This window comes from Scylla paramamosain, chromosome 15 (genome assembly GCF_035594125.1).
Source record: "Scylla paramamosain isolate STU-SP2022 chromosome 15, ASM3559412v1, whole genome shotgun sequence".
In the NCBI taxonomy this organism is placed as follows: Eukaryota; Metazoa; Arthropoda; class Malacostraca; order Decapoda; family Portunidae; genus Scylla; species Scylla paramamosain.
Genome location: NC_087165.1, coordinates 585,178 through 612,363, shown reverse-complemented (window position 1 = coordinate 612,363; position 27,186 = coordinate 585,178).

Below are 27,186 nucleotides of genomic sequence, written 5' to 3'. Positions count from 1 at the left end.
TTCTCATAATGTCCTTTCGTTTCCCAGACATAAGGGTTCTTTGCATGTATTTAAGCGTTTTTAGAGGTAACATGATCAAAAACATTCAAAATAAATGTTATTGGTAATGTTAATCTGTTTCTCCATAAAGGGTGTTTTGCATGTGTTTTAGCGTTTTGGTATAATTATAAGGAGTTAAAAAAAGACTTAAAAGTTGGTTTTATTCCCATGTAATGTGATTGCCCTCCTTTTTAGTGCTTTATTGCCTAACTCTCTCAAAAACCCTCAAAAGATACTTTTCTGGTAATGTCATTTTTTTTCCCACATAAAGCTAGTTTCGCATGCAATTTGGGGTTCTAATAACTAAGAATGTGAAAAACATTCAAAATACACGCATTTAGTAATGTTATTCTGTTTCTTAATTAAGAGTGTTATTCAGGAGTTTCAGCATTTTGGTATCTAAGAAACTTCTCCATATACACTAGTTTTTGCGTTTTTTGCTTCGTGGTTCTTGTGAAACTATAAAATACTCATTATACACGTTTCTCGTAATGTCTTTTTATTTCCCAATATAGAGTGCCTTGCATCCATTTTCACGTTTTTTTTTTGTTGGTCAAAAGCTCAAAAATACTTAAAATATACCTTTTTGGTAATGTTATTCTATTTCTTCATATTGGTCTCTTTTCATCCGTTTTAGCGTTTTTTTACGTAAAACACCGAAAAGACACCTTTTCAGTATTTTTGTTTTGGATTCCCAAATAGAGTGACTGCCATATTATTTATCGTTTTGGTGCCTAATATGTTGAAAAACAGTCAAAAGACAGATTGTAAAGTCGTTTAATTTCCCCATATAGATAGCTTTGCATGCATTTTAGGGTTTGGTACATAGTCCGAAAAAAAAAGCTAAAATTAACTTTTTCGATAATGTTCTTTTATCCACATAATTTCCCTGAATTTTAACAGAATTTTGGCATCTCGGTACCTCTGAAGATAAATAACAAAAAAAAAATTATTATTTTCTTTTATTTTATTTATTTATTTTTATTTATTGTTTTTTTTTTTTTTTGTTTCTTCATAAAGAGTGTTATTTGTGGGTTTTAGCTTTTTGGTATTTAAGTAAATTAAAAACACTTATAATACATGTTTCTCGTAATGTCCTTTCGTTTCCCAAACATAGGATTCTTTGCATGTATTTAAGCGTTTTTATAGGTAACATGATCAAAAACACTCAAGATACATGTTTTTTGTAAACACCGAAAAGACACGTTTTCAGTAATTTTGTTTTACATTCCCATATAGAGTGACTTGCATATTATTTACCGTTATGGTGCCTAACAAGCTGAAAAACACTCATAAGACAGTTTTCTGGCAAAGACGTTTGATTTCCCCATATAAGTGGCTTTGCATGCACTTTAGGGTTTGGTACATAACATTACGAAAAAAAGAGCTAAAATTAACTTTTTTGATAATTGACTCATAATTTCCTGAATTTTGCCCAAAATTTGGCATCTAGGTACCTGTGAAGATGAAAAAAGAAAGAAAAAATATCGTATTTATTTATTTTTTTCCTAATAAAGAGTGTTATTTGTGGCTTTTAGCTTTTTGGTAAATAGTGATCTTAAAAACACTCATAATACACGTTTCTCGTAATGTCCTTTCGTTTCCCAAAAATAGGGTTCTTTGCATGTATTTAAGCGTTTTTATTGGTAACATGATCAAAAACACTCAAAATATATGATTTTGGTAATGCTATTATCTTTCTCCATAAAGTGTTTTGCAAGCGTTTTAGCGTTTTGATATATAAGGAGCTCAAAACACTTTAAGGCAAGTTCTTGGTAAAAAATGATTTTATTCCCATGTAAAGTGATTCCCATGCTTTTTAGTGCTTTATTGCCTATCACGCTCAAAAACATTCAAAAGACACTTTTCTGGTAATGTCATTTTTTTCGCATGCAATTTGGGTTTTTGGTAACTAAGAATGTGAAAAGCACTCAAAATACACGCATTTAGTAAAGTTGTTCTGTTTCTCAATTAAGAGTTTCAGCATTTTGGTATCTAGGAAACTTCTCCATATACACGAGTTTTTGCGTTTTTTGCCTTGTTGTTCTTTTGAACTATAATACACTCATTATACACTTTTCTCTCAATGTCCCTTTGTTTCCCAAAATAGAGTCCTTTGTATCAATTTTAGCGTTTTTTTTGTAGGTAACAAGCTCAAAAACACAAAATATACCTTTTTAGTTGCTTTTTTCTATTTCTTGATATTGGTTAGTTTCCATCCATTTTAATGTTTTTCCACGTAAAACACTGGGAAGAAACGTTTTCAGTAATTTTGTTTTGGATTCTCATATAAAGTGAGTTCCTTATTGTTTATCATTTTGGTGCCTAACATGCTGAAAACACTTAAAAGACAGATTTCTGGTAAGGTCGTTTAATTTCCTCATATAAGAGGTTTTGCATGCACTTTAGGGTTTGGTATATAACAGTCCGAAAAAAAAAGCAAAAAAAAATTTTTTTTTTTATTTTCTTTTATCATATAATAGCCCGGAATTTTCCCAGAATTTTGGCATCTCGATACCTATGAAGATGAATAACTAAAAAAAAAAAAGTCCTATTTTTTATTTTTTCTTTATTTATTTTTTGTAAATAAAGTGTTATTTGTGGGTTTTAGCTTTTCGGTACTTAAGGAACTAAAAAACACTCATAATACATATTTCTCGTAATGTCCTTTCGTTTCCCAAACATAAGGTTCTTTGCATGTATTTAAGCGTTTTTATAGATAACATGATCAAAAACACTCAAAATACATATTTTTCGTAATGTTATACTATTTCTCCATAAAGTTTGTTTTGCATGCGTTTTAGCGGTTTGGTATATAAGAAGCTCAAAAACACTTAAAGGCAAGTTTTTGGTATAAATTGGTGTTACTCCAATGTAATATGATTACCCTGCTTTTTAGTGCTTTATTGCCTATCATGCTCAAAGATCCTTTTCTGGTAATGTCATTTTTTTCTCACATAAAGGTTGTTTCGCATGCAATTTGGGGTTTTGGTAACTAAGAATGTGAAAAGCACTCAAAATACACGCATTTAGTAAGGTTGTTCTGTTTCTTAGTTAAGAGAGTTTCAGCATTTTTGGTATCTAGGAACATTCTTCATATACACGAGTTTTTGTGTTTTTTGCCTTTTGGTTCTTTTGAACTATAAAAAAACTCATTATACACTTTTCTTGCAAAGTCCTTTTCTTTTCTAATATTTAGTACTTTGCATCAATTTTCGCGTTTTTTGTAGGTAACAAGCTCAAAAACATTCAAAATATACCTTTTTGGTAATGTTTTTCTATTTCTTGATATTGGTTGGTTTGCATCCGTTTTAGCGTTTTTCTACGTAAAACACAGAAAAAACACGTTTTCAGCAATTTTTTTTTGGATTCACATATAGAGTGAGTTCCTTATTATTTATCGTTTTGGTGCTATTTATCGTTTTTTTATGCTGAAAAACACTCAAAAAACAGATTTCTGTTAAGGTCGTTTAATTTCCTCTTTGGATGGAATTTATGGTTTGGTACATAACAGTCCGAAAAAAAAACTAAAATTAACGTTTTTGATAATTTTCTTTTATCATATAATAGCCCTGACTTTTCCCAGAATTTTGGCATCTCGGTACCTATGAACATGAATAACAAAAAAAAAAAAATCCGATCTTTTATATTTTTTTACTTTTTTTTCTAAATAAAAAGTCTTATTTGTGGGTTTTAGCTTTTTGATACTTAAGGAACTTAAAAACACTTATAATACACATTTCTCGTAGTGTCCTTTCGTTTAGCAAACATAAGGTTCTTTGCATGTATTTAAGCGTTTTTATAGATAACATGATCAAAAACACTCAAAATATATGTTTTTGGTAATTTTATTCTGTTTCTCCATAAAAAGTGTTTTGCATGCGTTTTAGCGTTTTGGTGTGTAATGAGCTCAAAAAAACTTAAAGGCAAGATCTTGGTAAAAGTTGTTTTTGTTCCCATGAAATGTGATTGCCGTGATTTTTAGTGCATTATTGCCTAACACGCTCAAAAACACTCAAAAGACACTTTTCTGGTAATATTATTTGTTTTCCCACATAAAGCTAGTTTTGCATGAATTTGGGGTTTTGGTAACTAAGATTGTGAAAAAAACTCAAAACACAGACGTTTAGTCTATTTCTTAATTAAAAGTGTTATTCATGAGTTTCAGGATTTTGGTATGTAAGAAACTTTTCTAATACACACATTTCTTAAGATATTTCTGTTTCAAAATCAAAAGTGTTATTCATGAGTTTCAGCTTTTTGGTATGTAAGAAACTTCTTTATGTACACGAGTTTTTGAGTTTTTTACCTTGTATTTCTTGTCAAACTATAAAACACTCATACACGTTTCTCGTAAAGTCCTTTTCTTTGCCAATATAAAGTGCTTTCCATCCATTTTTGCATTTTTTGTAGGTAACAAGCTCAAAAACACATCAAAATATATTTTTTTGGTAATGTTATTCTATTTCTTCATATTGGTTGGTTTACATCCGTTTTACCGTTTTTTTACGTAAATCACTGAAAAGACACGTTTTCAGTAATATTGTTGAAATTGCTGAAAAACACTCAAAAAACAGGTTTCTGGTAAAGTCGTGTAATTTCCCCATATAGATGGATTTGCATGCACTTCAAGGTTAGTACATAACTCCGGAAAAAAGATAAAATAAAATTTTTTTTTATGATTTTTTTTATAAAATTTCCATGAATTTTGCCAGAATTTTGGCATCTCGGTACCTGTGAAGATGAATAACAAAAAAAAGTTTTTTTCTCTATATAAAGAATGTTATCTGTGGGTTTTAGCTTTTTTGGTACTTAAGGAACTTAAAAACACTCATAATACACGATTTTCGTAATGTCCTTTTGTTTTACAAACATGGGGTTCTTTACATATATTTAAGCGTTTTAATAGGTTACATGATCAAAAACACTCAAAATACATGTTTTTGGTAATATTATTCTGTTTCTCCATAAAGGGTGTTTTGCAAGCGTTTTAGCAATTCTGTATGTAAGGAGTTAAAAAACACTTAAAGGCAAATTCTTCGTAAAAGTTGGTTTTATTCCCATGTAATGTGATTGTTCTGCTTTTTAGTGCTTTGTTGCATATCACGCTCAAAAACACTAAAAAGACACTTTTTTGGTAATGTCATTTTTTTTCCTCACATGAAGGTAGTTTCGCATGTAATTTGGCATTTTCGTAACTACGAATGTGAAAAACACTCAAAATACACAATTTGGTAAGGTAGTCCTGTTTATCAATTAAAAGTGTTATTCATGCTTTTCATCATTTTGGTATGTAAGAAATTTCTCTATATACACGAGTTTTTGCGTTTATTGCCTTGTGGTTCTTTTAAAACTATAAAACACTCATTATACACGTTTCTCGTAATGTCCTTTTGTTTCCTAATATAGAGTGCTTTACATTCATTTTTGCATTTTTTTTGTAGGTAAAAAGCTCCAAAACATTCAAAATATATCTTTTTGGTAATGTTATTCTATTTCTTCATATAGGTTGGTTTGCATCCGCTTTAGCGTTTTTCTACGTAAAACACTGAAAAGACACGTTTTCAGTAATTTTCTTTTCGATTCACATATTGACTGACTTCCCTATTATTTATCGTTTTAGTGCCTAACATGCTGAAAAAACACTGAAAAGACAGGTTTCTGGTAAAGTCGTGTAACTTCCCTATATAGGTGGCTTTGCATGCACTTTAGGGTTCGGTACATAACAATCCGAAAAAAAAAGCTATAAATAACTCTTTTGGTAATGTTCTTTTTTCCACATAAATTCCCTGAAATTTCGGAGAATTTTGGCATCTCGGTACCTATAAGGATGAATAACAAAAAATAAATAAATAAATCAATAAATAAAAAATCCAATTTTTAAAAAAATTTCTGTTAATTATTTTTTTTTTTCTAAATAAAGAGTGTTATTTGTGGGTTTTAGCTTTTAGGTACTGAAAGAACTTAAAAAAAAACACTCATAATACACGTTTCTCGTAATGTCCTTTCGTTTCCTAAACATAAAGTTCTTTGCATGTATTTAAGCGTTTTTATAGATATCATGATCAAAAAACACTCAAAATACATGTATTTGGTAATATCATTCTGTTTCTCCATAAAATGTATTTTGCATGCATTTTAGCGTTTTGGTATGTAAGGAGCTCAAAAACACTTAAAGGCAAGTTCTTGGTAAAATTTGGTTTTATTCCCATGTAATGTGATTGCCCTTCCTTTTAGTGCTTTATTGCGTAACACGTTCAAAAACACTCAAAAGACATGCAAGGCCTTGCATATGAGGAAATTAAAGACCTTACCAGAAATCTGTGTTTTGAGTGTTTTTCAGCATGTTAGGCACAAAAACGATAAATAATAAAAAACTCACTCTATGTGGGAATCCAAAAGAAAATTGCTGAAAACCTGTCTTCTCAGTGTTTTACGTAGAAAAACGCTAAAACTGATGCAAACCAACCAATATCAAGAAGCAGAAAAACATTACCAAAAATGTATATTTTGTTTTTGAGCTTGTTACCTACAAAAAAAAAAAACTCAAAAATTGATACAAAGCACTCTATATTGGGAAAGAAAGGGACATTGCAAGAAAAGTGTATAATGAATGTTTTATAGTTAAAAAAAAAAAAGCACAAGGCAAAAAACGCAAAAACTCGTGTATATGGAGAAGTTTTCTAGATACCAAAATGCAGAAACTCATGAATAACACTCTTAATTGAGAAACAGAACAACCTTACTAAATGCGTGTCAAAAACACTAAAAGGCAAGTTCGTCGTAAAAGTTGGTTTTATTCTCATATAATATGATTGCCCTGCTTTTTAGTGCTTTATTGCCTAACACGCTCAAAAACACTCAAAGACACTTTTCTGGTAATGTCATATTTTCCCACGTAAAGCTAGTTTCGCATGGAATTTGGGGTTTTGGTAACTAAGAATGTAAAAAAACACTCAAAATACACGCATTTATTGAGGTTGTTCTGTTTCTTGATTAAGAGTGTTATTTATGAGTTTTAGAATTTTGGTATCTTAGAAACTTCTCCATACAGTCGAGTTTTTGCGTTTTTTGTATTGTGATTCTCGTGAAACTATAAAACACTCATTATATACGCTTCTCGTTATGTCCTTTTTTTTTCCTTATATAGAGTGCTTTGGATCCATTTTCGCGTTTTTTTTATGTAACAAGCTCAAAAACACACAACATATACTTTTTTGGTAATGTTATTCTATTTATTTATATTAGCTGGTTTGCATTTGTTTTAGCGTTTTTCTACGTAAATCTTTTAAAAGACACGTTTCCAGTAATTTTGTTTTGGATTTCCATATAGAGTGACTTTCATATTATTTATCGTTTTGGTGCCTAACATGCTTTTTGGTGCCTTTTGCTTCCCAATATAGAGTGCTTTCCATCCATTTTCGCGTTTTTTGTAGGTAACAATTTCAAAAACACAAAAAAATATACCATTTTGGTAATGTTATTCTGTTTCTTAATTTTGCTTGTTATGCATCCATTATAGGGTTTTCTACGTAAAACACCGAAAAGACACGTTTTCAGTAATTTTGTTTTGGATTCTCATATAGATTGACTTCCTTGGGTTTTATCGTGTTGGTTCCTAACATGCTGAAAAACACTTATAAGACAATTTTCTGGCAAAGACGTTTAATTTCCCCATATAGGTGGCTTTGCATGCACTTTAGGGGTTTGGTACATAACAGTCCGAAAAAAAAGCTAAATTTAACTTTTTTGATAATGTCCTTATTTCATATAATTTCCTGAAATTTTCCCGAATTTTGGCACCTCGTTACCTGTGAAGATGAATAAGAATGAAAAAAAAATATATTGTATTTTTTTTTTTCTCAATAGAGTGTAATTTGTGGCTTTTAGGTTTTTCGTACTTAATGAATTTAAAAGCACTCATAATACACGTTTCTCGTCATGTCCTTTCATTTTCCAAAAATGGGGTTCATTGCATGTATTTAAGCGTTTTTATTGGTAACATGATCAAAAACACTCAAAATACATGTTTTTGGTAATGTTATTCTGTTTCACCATCAAGTGTATTTTGCATGCATTTTAGTGTTTTGGTATATAATGAGCTCAAATACACTTAAAGACAAGTTCTTGTTAAAAATTGGTTTTATTTCAATGTAATGTGATTGCCCTGCTTTTTAGTGCTTTATTGCCTAACACGCTCAAAAACACTCAAAAGACATTTTTCTGGTAATATCATTTTTTTCCCACATAAAGCTTGTTTCGCATGTAATTTGGGGTTTTGGTAACTAAGGATGTGAAAAGCACTCAAAATACACACATTAAGTAAGATGGTTCTGTTTCTCAATTAAGAGTGTTGTTCCAGAGTTTCATCATTTTGGAATGAAAGAAACTTCTCTATATACACAAGTTTTTGTGTTTTTTGCCTTGTAATTCTTGTGAAACTATAAATCACTCATTATACACGTTCCTCGTAATGTCCTTTTGCATCCCAATATAGAGTGCTTTCCATCCATTTTCGTGTTTTTTGTAGGTAACAATTTCAAAAATGCTCAAAATATACCTTTTTGGTAATGTTATTTCATTTCTTCATATTGGTTGGTTTGCATCCGTTTTAGCGTTTTTCTACGTAAAACACCGAAAAGACACGTTTTTAGTAATTTTGTTTTGGATTCCCATATAGATTGACTTTCATGTTATTTATCGTGTTGGTTCCTAACATGCTGAAAAACATTCAAAAGACCGTTTTCTGGCAAAAACGTTTAATTTCCCCATATATGTGGCTTTGCATGCACTTTAGGGGTTTAGTACATAGCAGTCCGATAAAAGATAAATTTAACTTTTTGGATAATGTTCTTATTTCACATAATTTCCTGAATTTTGCCCGAATTTTGGCATGTCGGTACATGTGAAGATGAATAAGAAAGAAAAAAAATATTGTATTTTTTTTTATTTATTTATTGTTTCTCAATAAAGAGTGTTATTTGTGGCTTTTAGCTTTTTGGTAATTAATGAACTTAAAAACACTTATAATACACGTTTCTCGTAATCTTTCGTTTCCCAAAAATAGTGTTCTTTGCATGTATTTAAGCGTTTTTATTGGTAACATGATCAAAAAACACTCAAAATACATGTTTTTGTTAATGTTATTCTGTTTCACCATAAAGAGTGTTTTCAATGCGTTTTAGTGTTTTAGTATATAAGGAGCTCAAAAACACTTAGAGGCAAGTTTTTGGTAAAAATTCGTTTTCCTCCAATGTAATGTGATATCCCTCTTTTTTAGTGCTTTATTACCTCTCACGCTCAAAAACACTCAAAAGACACTTTTCTGGTAATGTCATTTTTTTTATCCCACAAATCTATTTTTGCATGCAATTTGGGGTTTTGGTAACTAAGAATGTGAAAAGCACTGAAAATACACGCATTTATTAAGGTTTTTCTGTTTCTCAGTTAGGAGTGTTATACATGAGTTTTAGCATTTTTGTATCTAGGAAACCTCTCCATATACACGAGATTTTGCGTTTTTTGCCTTGTGGTTCTTTTGAACTATAAAACACTCATTATACACTTTTCTTGCAATGTCCTTTTGTTTCCCAATATAGGGTGCTTTACATCAATTTTCGCGTTTTTTTTTTTTTAGGTAACAAGCTGAAAAACACTCAAAATATATCTTTTTAGTAACGTTTTTCTATTTGGTTGCTTTGCATCCGTTTTAGCGATTTTCTACGTGAAACACTGAGAAGACACGTTTTCAGTAACTTTGTTTTGATTCCCATATAGAGTGAGTTCCATATTATTTATCGTTTTGGTGCCTAACATGCTAATAAACACTCAAAACACAGATTTCTGGTAAGGTCGTTTAATTTCCTCATATAGGAGGCTTTGCATGCACTTTAGGGTTTGGTACATAACAATCCGAAAAAAAAAAAGCTGAAATTAACTTTTTTGATAATATTTTTTTTATCATATGATTGCCCTGAATTTTCCCAGAATTTTGGCATCTCGGTACCTATGAATATGAATAACAAAAAAAAAAAATCCTATTTTTTTAATTTTTTTAATTTTTTATTTTCTAAATAAAGTGTTATTTGTGGGTTTTAGCTTTTTGGTACTTAAGGAACTTAAAAAAAACACTCATAATACACGTTTCTCGTAATGTCCTTTTGTTTCCCAAACATAATGTTCTTTCCATGTATTTAAGCGTTTTAATAGATAACATGATCAAAAACACTCAAAATACATGTTTTTGGTAATGTTATTCTGTTTCTCCATAAAGTTTGTTTTGAATGCGTTTTAGCGGTTTGGTATTTAAGCAGCTCAAAAACACTTAAAGGCAAGTTTTTTGGTATAAATTGGTGTTATTCCAATGTAATATGATTGCCCTGCTTTTTAGTACTTTGCATTTTGGATACCAAAATTGCCTATCACGCCGAAAAACACTTAAATTTTGGCGTTTTTGTACCCAACAAGCTCAAAAACACTCAAAACACACATTTTTGGTAATGTTCTATTTCACCATAAAGGATGTTTTGCACGCTTTTTAGAAATTCGGTATGTAAGAGGCTCAAAACATTCAAAAGACACGTTTTCGATGTTTCATATTTTTTTTCCTATATAGAGTTCTCCATGTTTTTTTTTTTTTTTTGTGGGGTTGGTTTCTAATATGGTCAAAACACTCAAATGACACGTTTCTGGTAATATAATTTCTTTACATCAAATAGTGTGCTGTCTGCATTTTAGCGTTTTGGTAGCTAATAATCGGGAAAACTCTCAAAACACGAGTTTATTGTAATGTTGTCCTCTTTCTCCATAAAGGGTGTTTTTCATGCGTTTTAGAGTTTTAGTACGTAAGAAACTGAAAAACACTCAAAAGACAAGTTTTTGTTAATATTGATTGCTTTTCCTATACAGGTTCTCTTGCATGCACTTTGGTGTTTTTGTATCTAAGAAGCTCAAAAACACTCAGCATACAAGTTTTTCGTAATCTTGGTCTTTTTTTTTTATGTATGGTGTTCACTATGCTTTTAGAAGTTTTGGTACCTATCATGGGGAAAAAAATCTTATAAAGTACGCTTTTGGTAATGTTGTTTTGTTTCTGCAAATATAGTATTATTAACGTGTTTTAGACTTTTGGTATCTATGAAGCTGAAAAAGACATAATACACCTTTATGTTAATATCGTTTCTTTTACCTATATAGGGTAATTTCCATACATTTTGGAGTTTTGTTACCTAACAAGCTAAAAAAAAATCTCAGAACATACGTTTTTGCTAATATTGTTTTGGACGCCTTTTATCGTTTTGGTACGTAAAAAGCTCAAAAACGCTCGATTTTGTTAATGTTATCTTGTTTTCCCATATAGGGTGTTTTCCTTGCTTTTTTTAGCGTTTTGCTGCCTAATACGCTCAAAACACCTAAATGACAAGTTTCTGGTGGTTTTGCTACTGGTTTTGTTAATGTTTCTTTTTTTATTTCTCTCTCTCATATAGAGTAATATTCACGTGTTTTAGCGTTTTGGTACATAAAAAAAAATAAAAATAAAAACACTCATAATACACGTTTCTGTTAATATCGTTTCGTTTCCTTAAATAGGGTTCTTTGCATGCAATATGGGGTCTAGTACCTAACAAGTTAAAAGACACTGAAATAAGAATTTTTTGCTAAAGTTTCCCATAACTGTTTCTTTGCTCACATTTTAGCGTTTTGTACGCTCAAAAACAGTAAAAAGAAACGTTTTTGACAATATTATTCTGTTTCTCCATGAAGTTTCTTTTCTATGCATTATAGTGTTTTGGTACGTAAAAAGCTGAAAACACTCAAAAAACACGTTTTTGTTTGTTTCTCCAGTATAGCTTACTTTCCATGCACTTTGGCGTTTTCGAAAACACTACTAATACATGTTTTTGTACCCTAAATGAGGAAAGGAAACGCGATTTCCAGAAAAATGCCTTTTGAATGTTTAATGGCGTGCTAGGCACCAAAACGCTAAAAAGCATGGAAAACACCCTATAAAGGAAAACAAAACAACTTAACCAAAAATGTCTGTTTTCAGTGTTTTTGAGTTTCTTACCTACCGAAACGCTAAAAGGCATGAAAAAAAAAAAACATGGAGAAATAATATTATCAAAAACAAATATTTAAAAAAGCATGGAAAGCACCCTATAAAGGAAAACAAAACAACTTTACCATAAACGTGTGTTTTCATTATTTTCTACTTTCTTACGTACCGAAACGCTAAATCGCATGAAAAAAAAAAAACGGAGAAATAATATCAAAAACAAATATTTCGAGTGTTTTTGAGTTAGTTAAGTAGAAAAACGCCAAAATGCACATATAGTATCTTAAATAGGAAAATGTAGAGACGTTACTAAAATGTGTACTATTGGTGTTTTTTTTTTTTTTTAACTTATTAGGTACGAAGTCGCTAAAATGCATGAATAACACTCTATATGAAATAACCTTACCAAACACGTATATTTTCAGTGTTATCACATTGTTATGAATGAAAACGCCATAATGCATGTAAAGCCCCCTATTTGAGGAAAGGAAACGAGATTTCAGAAACGTGTCTAAAATGTGTTCTTCAGCGTGTTAGGCACAAAAATGCTAAAAAGCATACAAATCACCTGATATGGGAATACAAAACAACATAAAGAAAACGTTTCTTTTGAGTGTCCTACGTAACAAAACGATAAAAAAAAAAAAAAACAGAAAACATCCTTTATGGAGAAACAGAATAACATTACCAAAAACAAGTATTTTTAATGTTTTATAAAATTGTTACGTAAAAAAACGCCTAAATGAATCGAAAATACCCTATATAGGAAAAATGAAAAGACATTACGAGAAACGTGTATTATGAGTGTTTTCGACCTTCTTGGTATCAAAAGGGTAAAACGCATGAATAACGCTCTATATGGAGAAAAAGAACAATATTGCCAAAAAAAAAAAAAAAAAAACGTGCATTTTGAGTGTTATGACATTGTTAGTTACCAAAAAGCCAAAATGCATGCAAAGACCTATATATAGATATATGAAACGACAATAAAAACGCATGAAAATACCCTATATGGAGAAACAGAATACATTTACCCAAAACGTGTATTTTGAGTGTTTTTGAGCTTGTTATGTACAAAATCGCCTATCATCAAACAAAACACCCTGCATATGGAAATGAAAGGACATTACGAGAAACGTTTGTTATGCTTTTTTTTTTATTATTACTCTCTTAAGTACCAAATCAGTAAAAAGCTTCAATAGTGCTCTGAAGAAAAAGAACAAACTTACCAAAAACGTGTATTTTTTTTATATTGATAATTACCAAAATGCCAACATGCATGTAAAGCAACCTATATGAAGAAATGAAACGAAATCATTAGAAACTTGTCTTTTGTTATTTTTTGAGCGTGTTCGGCACCAAATCAGTAAGAAGCAACGAAATCACCCTATAGGGGAATACAAAACTACTAAAACGTCTCTTTAGAGTGTTTTTTTTAGGGTCTTACGAACTAAAATGTCAAAATACACTCCTTTATGGAGAAGCAGAATAACATTAAAAAAAAGTGTTTTTGAGTGTTTTTTTTTATCATGTTACCTGTAAAAAACGCTTAAATACATGCAAAGATCCCTATATTTGGGAAACGAAAGGACATTACGAGAAATGTGTATTAGGAATGATTTTAAGTTCCTTAAGTACCAAAACGTTAAAACCTACAAATAACACTCTTTATAGAGAAAAAAAAATAAAAAATTGCATTTTTTTTTTTTTTGTTATTGATGTTCATAGGTACCAATATGCCAAAATTCTGCAAAAATTCAGGGAAATTATGTGGAAAAAAGAACATTATCGAAAAAGTTAATTTTACCTTTTTTTTCGGAGTTATGTACCAAACCATAAAGTGTATGCAAAGCCACCTATTTGGGAAAATTTAACGACTTTACAAGAAACCTGTCTTTTGAGTGTTTTTCCGCAGGTTAGGCACCAAAACGATAGCTAATATGAAAGTCACTCTATATGGAAATCCAAAACAAAATTACTGAAAACCTGTCTTTTAAAATATTTACGTAGAAAAATGCTAAAACGGATGCAAACCAACCAATATGAAAAAATAGAATAACATTACCAGAAAAGTATATTTTGTGTGTTTTTGAGCTTGTTACACGAAAAAAAAACCGCAAAAATGGATGCAAAGCACTGTATATTAGGAAAAAAAAAGGACATAACGAGAAACGTGTATAATGAGTGTTTTATAGTTTCACCAGAATCACAAGGCAAAAAACGCAAAAACTCGTCTGTGTGGAGAAGTTTCTAAGATACCAAAATGCTGAAACTCATGAATAACACTCTTAATGAAGAAACAGAGCAACCTTACTAAATGCATGTATTTTAAGTGTTTTTTTACATTCTTAGTTACCAAAACCCCAAATTCAATGCGAAACTAGCTTTATGTGGGAAAAAAATGACATTACCAGAAAAGTGTCTTTGAGTGTTTTTGAGCGTGTTAGGCAATAAAGCAGGGCAATCATATTACATGGGAATAAAACCAACTTTTACGAAGAACTTGCCTTTTTTTTTTTGTTTTTGACACGCATTCAGTAAGGTTGTTCTGTTTCTCAATTAAGAGTGTTATTCATGAGTTGCAGCATTTTGGTATCTAGGAAACTTCTCCATATACACGAGTTTTTGCGTTTTTTGCCTTGTGTTTTTTTTGAACTATAAAACATTCATTATACACTTTTCTCGCAATGTCCCTTTGTTTCCCAATATAGAGTGCTTTGTATCAATTTTTGTGTTTCTTTGTAGGTAACAAGCTCAAAAACACTCAATATATACATTTTTGGTAATGTTTTTCTGCTTCTTGATATTGGTTGGTTTGCATAAGTTTTTAGCGTTTTTCTACGTAAAACACTGAGAAGACTGGTTTTCAGTAATTTTCTTTTGGATTCCCACATAGAGTGAGTTCCTTATTATTTATCGTTTTGGTGCCTAACATGATGAAAAACACTCAAAAGACAGATTTCTGGTAATGTCTTCAATTTCCTCAAATGCGAAGCCTTGCATGTCTTTTGAGTGTTTTTGAACATGTTACGCAATAAAGCACTAAAAGGAAGGGCAATCACATTACATGGGAATAAAACCAAATTTTACCAAGAACTTGCCTTTAAGTGTTTTTGAACTCCTTACATACCAAAACGCTAGTTATTCTATTTCTTCATTTTGATTGGTTTGCATCCGTTTTAGCGTTATTGTACGTAAAACTCCAAAAAGACACGTTTTCAGTAATTGTGTGTTGGATTCCCATATAGATTGACTTCCTAGGGTTTTATCGTGTTGGTTCCTAACATGCTGAAAAACACTCATAAGACAGTTTTTTGGCAAAGAGGTTTAATTTTTTCCATATAGGTGGCTTTCAATGCATTTAGGAGTTTAGTACATAACAGTCCGAAAAAAAAGCTAAATTTAACTTTTTTGATAATGTTCTTATTGCATATAATTTCCTGAACTTTGACCAAATTTTGGTATCTCGTTACCTGTGAATATGAATAAGAATGAAAAAAAAAAAATCGTATTTTTTTATTTCTTTATTTATTTTTTCTCAATAAAGAGTGTAATTTGTGGCTTTTAGCTTTTTCGTACTTAATGAACACTCATAATAAACTTTTCTCGTAATGTCCTTTCGTTTCCCAAAAATAGGGTTGTTTGAATGTATTTAAGCGTTTTTATTGGTAACATGATCAAAAATACTCAAAAAACATGTTTTTGGTAATGTTATTCTGTTTCACAATAAAGTGTGTTTTGCATGCGTTTTAGTGTTTTGGTATATAAGGAGCTCAAAAACACTTATAAGCAAGTTCTTATTAAAAATTGGTTTTATTCCAATGTAATGTCATTGCCCTGCTTTTCAGTACTTTATTACCTAACACGCTCAAAAACACTCAACAGACATTTTTCTGGTAATGTTATTTTTTTTCCACATAAAGCTGGTTTCGCATGGAATTTGGGGTTTTGGTAACTAAGAATGTGAAAAGCACTCAAAATACTGGCTTTTAAAATGTAAGATTGTTCTGTTTCTCAATTAAGAGTGATGTTCATGAGTTTCAGCATTTTGGTATCTAGGAAACTTCTTCATATACACTAGTTTTTGCATTTTTTGCCTTGTGGTTCTTTTGAACTATAAAACACTCATTATACACTTTTCTTGCAATGTCCTTTTCTTTCCCTTTATAGAGTGCTTTGCATCAATTTTCGTGTTTTTTTATAGGTAACAAGCTCAAAAACACTCAAAATATACCTTTTTGGTAATGTTTTTCTATTTCTTTATAATGGTTTGTTTTGCATCCGTTTTAGCGTTTTTCTACGTAAAACACTGAGAAGACACGTTTTCAGTAATTTTTTTTTTTAATTCCCATATAGAGTGAGTTCCTTATTATTTATTGTTTTGGTGCCGAACATGCTGAAGAACACTCAAAAGAGAGATTTCTGATAAGGTCGTTTAATTTCCTTATATAGGAGGCTTTCCATGCACTTTAGTGTTTGGTACATAACAGTCCCCCCAAAAAAAAGCTAAAATTAACTTTTTTGATAATATTCTTTTATCATATAAATGCGCTGAATTTTTACCAGAACTCTGGCATCTTGGTACCTATGAAGATAAATAAAAAAAAAATCCTATTTTTTTTTTATTTTTTATTTCTTTATTTATTTTTTCTCAATGAAGAGTGTTATTTATGGGATTTACCTTTTTGGTACTTAAGGAACTTAAAAACACTCATAATACGCGTTTCTTGTAATGTCCTTTCGTTTCCCAAACAAACGGTTCTTTGCATGTATTTAAGCGTTTTTATAGATAACATGATGAAAAACACTCAAAATACTAGGTTTTTGTAATGTTATTCTGTTTCTCCATAAAGTGTGTTTTGCATGTGTTTTAGCAGTTTTGTATATAAGGAGCTCAAAAACACATGGCAAGTTCTTGGTAAAAAAAATGATTTTATTCCAATGTAATGTGATTGCCCTGCTTTTGAGTGATTTATTACGTATCACGCTGAAAAACACTCAAAAGACAATTTTCTGGTAAATTCATTTTTTTCCCCATAAAGCTGTTTTCGCATGTAATTTGGGGTTTTTGGTAACTAAGAATGTGAAAAGCACTTAAAATCCACGCATTTAGTAAGGTTGTTCTGTTTCTCAATTAAGAGTGTTATTCATAAGTTTCAGCATTTTGGTATCTAGGGAATCTCTCCATATACACGAGTTTTTGCGTTGTTTGCTTTGTGGTTCTTTTGAACTATAAAACACTCATTATACACTTTTCTTACAATGTCCTCTTGTTTCCCAATATAGAGTGCTTTGCATCAATTTTCGCGTTTTTTGTAGGTAAACACTCAAAACACTCAAAATATATCTTTTTGGAAACGTTTTTCTATTTTTTGATATTGGTTGGTTTGCATCCGTTTTAACGTTTTTCTACGTAAAACACTAAGAAGACACGTTTTCTGTATCTTTGTTTTGGATTCCCATATAGAGTGAGTTCCTTATTATTGATCGTCTCGGTGCCTAACAAGGTAAAAAACTCACAAAACACAGATTTCTTGTAAGATCGTTTAATTTCCTCATAATGAAGGCTTTGCATGCACTTTAGGGTTTGGTACATAAGTCCGAACAAAAAAAGCTGAAATTAACTTTTTTGATAATATTCTTTTATCACATAATTGCCCTGATTTTTCCCAGAATTTTGGCATCTCGGTACCTATGAAAATGAATAACAAAAAAAAAAAAAAAATCATTTATTTTATTTTTCTATTATTTATTTTTTTTTTAATAAAGAGTGTTATTTGTGGGTTTTAGCTTTTTGGTACTAAAGGAACTTCAAAAAACACTCAAAATACATGTTTCTCGTAATGTCCTTTCGTTTCCCAAATATAAGGTTCTTTGCATGTATTTAAGCGTTTTTATAAATAACATGATCAAAAACACTGAAAATACATGTATTTGGTAATGTTTTTCTGTTTCTCCATAAAATGTATTTTGCATGCGTTTTAGCGTTTTGGTATATAAGGAGCTCAAAAACACTTAAAGGCAAGTTCTTGGTAAAATTTAGTTTTATTCCCATGTAATTTGATTGCCCTGGCTTTTAGTGCTTTATTTTCATAACACGCTCAAAAAACACTAAAAAAACATGCAAAGCCACACATGTGAGGAAATTAAAGACCTTACCAGAAATCTGTCTTTTGAGTGTTTTTCAGCTTGTTAGGCACCAAAAAGATAAATAATAAGGAACTCATTCTATGTGGGAATCCAAAAAAGAAAATTAATGAAAATGTGTCTTCTCAGTGTTTTACGTAGAAAAACGCTAAAATTGATGCAAACCAACCAATATCAAGAAGCAGAAAAACATTACCAAAAATGTATATTTTGAGTGTTTTTGAGCTTGTTACCTACAAAAAAAAAAAACGCAAAAAATTGATACAAAGCACTCTATATTGGGAAACAAAGGGATATTGCTAGAAAAGTGTATAATGAATGTTTTATAGTTCAAAAAAACACAAGTCAAAAAACGCAAAAACTCGTGTATATGGAGAAGTTTCCTAGATACTAATATGCTGAAACTCATGAATAACACTCTTAATTGAGAAACAGAACAACCTTACGAAATGCGTGTCAAAAACACTAAAAGGCAAGTTCTTCGTAAAAGTTGGTTTTATTCCAATGTAATGTGATTGCTCTGCTTTTTAGTGCTTTATTGCCTAACAGTCTCAAAAACACTCAAAGACACTTTTCTGGTAATGTCATTTTCTCATATAAAGCTAGTTTCGCAAGGAATTTCGGATTTTGGTAACTAAGAATGTAAAAAAACACTCAAAATACACGCATTCAGTAAGGTTGCTCTGTTTCTTGATTAAGAAAGTTATTCATTAGTTTCAGCATTTTGGTATCTTGGAAACTTCTCCACACACACGAGTTTTTGCGTTTTTTGCCTTGTGATTCTGGTGAAACTATAAAACACTCATTATACACGTTTTTTGTTGTCCTTTTTTTTTCCTAATATACAGTGCTTTCCTTCCATTTTTGTGTTTTTTTTTATGTAACAAGATAAAAAACACACAAAATATACTTTTCTGGTAATATTATTCTATTTTTTTCATATTGGTTGGTTTGCATCCATTTTAGCGTGTTTCTACGTAAATGTTTTAAAAGACACGTTTTCAGTAATTTTGTTTTGGATTTCTATATAGAGTGACTTTCATATTATCTATCGTTTTGGTACCTAACATGCGAAAAAACACTCAAAAGACAGGTTTCTTTTAAAGTCGTTAAACTTTCCCAAATAGGTGGCTTTGCATACACTTTATGGTTTGCTACATAACTCCGAAAAAAGGTAAAATTATCTTTTCGATAATGTTCTTTTTTCCACATGATTTCCCTGAATTTTGGCAGAATTTTAGCATCTTGGTACCTATGAACATCAATAACAAAAAAAAAAAAAATGCAATTTTTTATTTTTTTTTCTCTATAAAGAGTGTTATTTGTAGGTTTTAACGTTTTGGTATTTAAGGAACTTAAAAACATTCATAATACACATTTCTCGTAATGTCCTTTCGTTTCTTAAATATAGGGATCTTTGCATGTATTTAAGTGTTTTTATAGGTAACATGATAAAAAAAAAACACTCAAAATCACTTGTTTTAAGGTAATGTTATTTTGCTTCTCCATAAAGGAGTGTTTTGCAATGCGTTTTAGCGATTTGTTATATAAGGAGCTGAAAAACACTTCAAGGCAAGTTCTTGGTAAAAGTTGGTTTTATTCCAATGTAATATGATTGCCCTGCTTTTTAGTGCTTTATTGCCTTACACGTTCAAAAACACTCAAAAGACACTTCTGGTAATGTCGGTTTTTTTTCACACATAAAGCTAGTTTCGCATGCTATTTGGGGTTTTGCTAAGAATGTGAAAAAAACACTCAAAATACACGCATTTGGTAATGTTGTTCTGTTTCTCAATTAAGATTGTTATTCATGAGTTTCAGCATTTTAGTATCTAAGAAACTTCTTTATATACACGAGTTTTTGCGTTTTTTGCCTTGTGGTTCTTGTGAACCACAAGTTCTTTTGCCGAAAAATAATAAGACACTCATTATACACGTTTCTCGTAATGTCCTTTTCTTTCCCAATAGGGAGTGCTTTGCATCCATTTTCGCGTTTTTTTGTAGGTAACAAGCTGAAAAACACTCAAAATATACCTTTTTGGTAATGTTATTCTATTTCTTCATATTGGTTGATTTGCATCCGTTTTAGCGTTTTTCTACGTAAAACAACGAAAAGACACGTTTTCAGTCATTTTGTTTTCGATTCCCAAAGAATATTGTCAGAATTTTGGCATCTTAGTACCTATGAAGATGAATAAAAGAAAAAATATTTTTTTTCATTTTTTTTCTCTATAGAGAGTGTTAATTGTGAGTTTTAGCTTTTTTGGTACTTAAGGAACTTAAAAACACTTATAATACACGTTTCTCGTAATGTCCTTTCGTTTCCCAAACATAAGGTTCTTTGCATGTTTTTAATCGTTTTTATAAATAACATGATCAAAAACAATCAAAATACATGTTTTTGGTAATGTTTCTCCATAAAGGTTATTTTGCATGCGTTTTAGCGTTTTGGTATGTAAGGAGTTAAAAAAAACACTTAAAGGCAAGTTCTTCGTAAAAGTTGGTTTTATTCCCATGTAATGTGATTGTTCTGCTTTTTAGTGCTTTGTTCCACATCACGCTCAAAAACACTCAAAACACACTTTTCTGGTAATATCATTTTTTTTCCCACATAAAGCTAGTTTCGCATGTAATTTGGGATTTTCGTAACTAAGAATGTGAAAAACACTCATAATACACACATTTGGTAAGGTAGTCCTGTCTTTCAATTAAAAGTGTTATTCATGCATTTCAGCATTTTGGTATGTAAGAAACTTCTCTATATACACGAGTTTTTGCGTTTTTTGCCTTGTGGTTCCTGTGAAATTATAAAACACTCATTATGCAAGTTTCTCGTAATGTTCTTTTGTTTTCAAATATAAAGTGCTTTCCATCCATTTTCGCATTTTTTGTAGGTAACAAGCTGAAAAACTCTCAAAATATATCTTTTTGGTAATGTTATTCTATTTCTTCATATTAATTGGTTTCCATCCGTTTTAGCGTTTTTCTTCGTAAATCACTGAAAAGACACGTTTTCAGTAATATTGTTGAAATTGATGAAAAAAACTCAAAAGACAGATTTCTGGTAAAGTCGTGTAATTTCCCCATATAGGAGGCTTTGCATGCACTTCTGGGTTTCGTACATAATTCCGGAAAAATATTAATTTTTTTTAATGTTTTTTTTTACATAATTTCGCTAAATTTTGCCTGAATTTTGGCATCTTCATACCTATGTAGATGAATAAAAAATATATATATTTTTTTTAGTTATTTATTTATTTTTTCTATTTGTGGGTTTTAGTTTTTTGGTACTTCAGGAACTTAAAAATAATCATAATACACGATTTTCGTAATGTCCTTTCGTTTCACAGACATAAGGTTCTTTGCATGTATTTAAGCGTTTTTATAGGTAACATGATTAAAAAACACAAGATACATGTTTTGGTAATGTTATTCTATTTCTCCATAAAGGGTGTTTTGCATGCGTTTTAACGTTTTGGTATGTAAGGAGTTAAAAACACTTAAATGCAAGTTCATCGTAAAAGTTGGTTTTATTCTTATTTAATGTGATTTTTCTGCATTTTAGTGCTTTGTTACATATCACGCTCAAAAACACTCAAGAGTTACTTTTCAGATAATGTCATTTTTTTCCCACATAAAGCTACTTTCACATGTAATTTGAGATTTTCGTAACTAAGAATGTGAAAAAACACTCAAAATACACACATTTGGTAAGGTAGTTCTGTTTCTTAATTAAAAGTGTTATTCATGAATTTTAGCGTTTTGGTATATAAGAAACTTCTCTATATACACGAGTTTTTTGTTTTTTGTCTTGTGGTTCTTGTGAAACTATAAAACAATCATTATACACGTTTCTCTAAATGTCCTTTTGCTTCCCAATATAGAGTGCTTTCCAAATATTTGCGCGTTTTTTGTAGGTAAAAAGCTTTTTGGTAATGTTATTCTATTTCTTCATATTTGTTGGTTTGCATCCGTTTTAGCGTTTTTCTACGTAAAACACTGAAAAGACACGTCTTCAGTAATTTTGTTTTGGATTCACATATTGACTGACTTCCATATTATTTATCGTTTTGGTGCCTAATATGCTGAAAAACACAGAAAAGACAGGTTTCTGGTAAAGTCGTTTAACTTCCTTATATAGGTGGCATGCAATTTAGAGTTTGGTACATAAAAATCCGAAAAAGAGCTATAGTTAACTTTTTTTGATAATGTTATTTTTCCAGATAAATTCCCTGAATTTTGGCAGAATATTGATATTGGCATCTTGGTACCAATGTAAATAAATATAAAAAAAAAAGCTATTTTTATTTTTTTATTTTTTTCTCTATGAAGAGTGTTATTTGTGGGTTTTAACGTTTTGGTACTTAAGGAAATTAAAAACGGTCCTAATACACGTTTCTCGTAATGTCCTCTCGTTTCCCAAACATAGGATTTTTTGCATGTATTTTAGCGTTTTTGTAGGTAACATGATCAAAAACACTTAAAACACATGTTTTTAGTAATGTTCTTTTGCATCTCCATAAAGGAGTTTTTTGCATGCGTTTTAGCGTTTTGGTTTGTAAGAAGGTCAAAAACACTTCAAAAAGTTGGTTTTATTCCCATGTAATGTGATTGACCTGTTTTTTGTTTTTGTGATTTATTGTCTAACATGCTCAAAAACACTCAAAAGACACTTCTAGTAATGTCATTATTTTTCCAACATAGTTTCGCGTGCTCTTTCGAATTTTTCTAATTATGAATGTGAAAAACACTCAAAATACACGCAATTGGTAAGGTTGTTCTGTTTCTCAATTAATATTGTTATTCAAGAGTTTAAGCATTTTGGTATCCAAGAAACTTCTTTATATACACGAGTTTTTTGCATTTTTTGCATTGTAGTTCTTGTGAACCACATGTTCTTTTGCTCAAAAATAATAAAACACTTTATACACGTTTCTCGTAATGTCCTTTTGTTTTCCAATAGGGAGTGCTTTGCATCCATTTTCGCGTTTTTTTGTAGGTAACAAGGTCAAAAACACTCAAAATGTACCTTTTTGGTAATATTATTTTATTTCTTCCTATTGGTTGGTTTGTTTTAGCGTTTTTCTACGTAAAACACCGAAAAGACACGTTTTCAGTAATTTTGTTTTAGATTCCCATATAGAGTGACTTGCATGTTATTTACCGTTATGGTGCTTAACAAGTTGAAAAACACTCATAACAGTTTTCTTGCAAAGACGTTTAATTTCCCCATATAGGTGGCTTTGCATGCACTTTAGGGTTTGGTATGAAAAAAAAGCTAAATTTAACTTTTTTATAATGTTCATATTTCACATAATTTCCTGAATTTTGCCCAAATTTTGGCATCTCGATACCTGTGAAGATGAAAAAGAAAGAAAAAAATATCGTATTTTTTTATTTATTTATTTATTTTTTTAATAAAGAGTGTTATTTCTGGCTTTTAGCTTTTTGATAAATAATGATCTTAAAAACACTCGTAATACACGTTTCTCGCAATGTCCTTTAATTTCCTAGAAATAGGGTTCTTTGCATGTATTTAAGCGTTTTTATTGGTAACATGATCAAAAACACTCAAAATATATGTTTTTGGTAATGCTATTCTCTTTCTCCATAAAGTGTGTTTTGTATGCGTTTTAGCGTTTTTGGTATATAAGGAGCTTAAAACACTTAAAGGCAAGTTCTTGGTGAAAATTGATTTTATTGCCATGTAAAGTGATTCCCATGCTTTTTAGTGCTTTATTGCCTATCAAGCTCAAAAACACTCAAAAGAAACTTTTCTGGTAATGTCATTGTTTTCCCACATAAAGCTGGTTTCGCATGCAATTTGGGATTTTGGTAACTAAGAATGTGAAAAGCACTCAAAATACACGCATTTAGTAAAGTTGTTCTGTTTCTCAATTAAGAGTGTTATTCAGGAGTTTCAGCATTTTGGTATCTAGGAAACATCTCCATATACACGAATTTTTGCGTTTTTTGCCTTGTGGTTTCTTTAAACTATAAAACATTCATTATACACTTTTCTCGCAATGTCCCTTTGTTTTCCAATATAGAGTGCTCTGTATCAATTTTTGCGTTTTTTTTTTTTTAGGTACCAACCTCGAAAACACTCAAAATATACCTTTTTGGTAATGTTTTTCTACTTCTTGATATTTGTTGGTTTCCATCCGTTTTAGCGTTTTGCTACGTAAAACACTGAGAAGACATGTTTCCAGTAATTTTGTTTTGGTTTGCCATATAGAGTGAGTTCCATATTATTTATCGTTTTGGTGCCTAACATGCTGAAAAACACTCAAAACACAGATTTCTGGTAACGTCGTTTAATTTCCTCATATGGGAGGCTTTGAGTGCACTTTAGTGTTTGGTACATAACAGTCCGAAAAAAAAGCTAATATCAACTTTTTTTTTATAATATTCTCTTATCATATAATTGCCCTAATTTTTCCCGGAATTTTGGCATCTCGGTACCTATGAAGGTGAATAACAAAAAAAGAAAAGAAAAACCTTTCATTTATTTTTTTTTTTATTTTATTTTTTTCTAAATAACGAATGTTTTTTTGTGGGTTTTAGCTTTTTGGTAGTTAAGGAACTTAAAAACACTCATAATACACGTTTCTCGTAATGTCCTTACGTTTCCCAAACATAAGGTTCTTTGCAGGTATTTAAGCGTTTTTATAGATAACATTATCAAAAACACTCAAAATACATCTTTTTGGTAATGTTATTCTGGTTCTCCATCAAGTTTGTTTTGCATGCGTTTTAGCGGTTTAGTATATAAGGAGCTCAAAAACACTTAAAGGCAAATTCTTGATAAAAATTGGTTTTATTGAAATGTAATGTGATTGCCCTGCTTTTTAGTGCTTTATTGCCTATCAGGCTCAAAAACACTCAAAAGACATTTTTCTCGTAATGTCATTTTTTTTCACATAAAGCTGGTTTCGCATGCAATTTGGAGTTTTGGTAACTAAGAATGTGAAAAGCTCTCAAAATACACGCATTTAGTAAGGTAGTAAGGAAGTATGTTTCTCAATTAGGAATGTTATTCATGAGTTTAAGCATTTTGGTATCTAAGAAACTTCTCCATATCCGTTTTTTGCCTTTTGGTTCTTTTGAACTATAAAACACTCATTATATACTTTTCTTGCAATGTCCATTTATTTCCTAATATAGAGTGCTTTGCATCAAAAACATTCAAAATATACCTTTTTGGTAATGTTTTTTTATTTTTTATATTGGTTAGTTTGCATCCGTTTTAGCGTTTTTCTACGTAAAACACTGAGAAGACACGTTTTCAGTAGTTTTTTTTCCAATATAAAAGTGATTCCCATATAAAGTGAGTTATTTATTTATCGTTTTGGTGCCTAAAATTCTGAAAAAACACTCAAAAGACAGATTTCTTTTAAGGTCGTTTAATTTCCTCATATAGGAGGCTTTGCATGCACTTTAGGGTTTGGTACATAACAGTTCGAAAAAAAAAAGCTGAAATTAACTTTTTTGATAATATTCTTTTATCACATAATTGCCCTGAATTTTCCCAGAATTTTGGCATCTCGGTACCTATGAATATGAATTACAAAAAAAAAAAAATCCTATTTATTTTATTTATTTTTATTTTTTTTTAATTTTCTAAATAAAGAGTGTTTTTTGTGGGTTTTAGCTTTTTGGTACTTAAGGAACTTAAAAGAAACACTCATAATACACGTTTCTTGTAATGTCCTTTTGCTTCCCAAACATAATGTTCTTTGCATGTACTTTAGCGTTTTTATAGATAACATGATCGAAAAACACTGAAAATACATGTTTTTGGTAATGTTATTCTGTTTCTCCATAAAGTTTGTTTTGCATGCGTTTTAGCGGTTTGGTATATAAGGGGTTAAAAAACACTTAAAGGCAAATTTTTCGTAAAAGTTGGTTTTATTCCCATGTAATGTGATCGTTCTGCTGTTTAGTGCTTTGTTGCATATCACGCTGAAAAACACTCAAAAGTCACTTTTCTGGTAATGTCATTTTTTTTCCCAAATGATGGTAGTTTCGCATGTAATTTGGCATTTTCGTAACTAAGAATGTGAAAAAACACTCAAAATACTCAATTTGGTAAGGTAGCTCTGCTAATCGATTAAAAGTGTTATTCATGCATTTATTCATTTTGGTATGTAAAAAATTTTTCTATATACACGAGTTTTTGCGTTTATTGTCTTGTGATTCTTTTAAAACTATAAAACACTCATTATACACGTTTCTCGTAATGTCCTTTTGTTTCCTAATATAGAGTGCTTTACATCGATTTTTTGCATTTTTTGTAGGTAACAAGCTCAAAAACATTCAAAATATATCTTTTTGGTAATGTTATACTATTTCTTCTTATAGGATGGTTTGTATCCGCTTTAGCGTTTTTCTAAGAAAAACACTGAAAAGACACGTTTTCAGTAATTTTCTTTTGGATTCACATATTGACTGACTTCCATATTATTTATCATTTTGGTGCCTAATATGCTGAAAAACACTGAAAAGACAGATTTCTGGTAAAGTCCTTTAACTTCCTTATATAGGTGCTTTTGCATGCATTTTAGGGTTTGGTACATAACAATCCAAAAAAAAAGGCTATAATTAACTTCCATGATAATATTCTTTTTTCCACATAAATTCCGTGAATTTTGGCAGAATTTTAGCATCTCGGTACTTATGAAGATGAATAACCAAAAAAAAAAAATCCCATTTTTTTATTTATTTATTTTTCTAAAGAGTGTTATTTTGTAGGTTTTAGCTTTTTAGTACTGAAGGAAATTAAAAATCACTCATAATACACGTTTCTCGTAATGTTCTTTCGTTTCCCAAAAATAAGGTTCTTTACATGTATTTAAACGTTTTTATACATAACATGATCAAAAATACTCAAAATATATGTATTTTTTAATGTTATTCTGTTTCTCCATAAAATGTATTTTGCA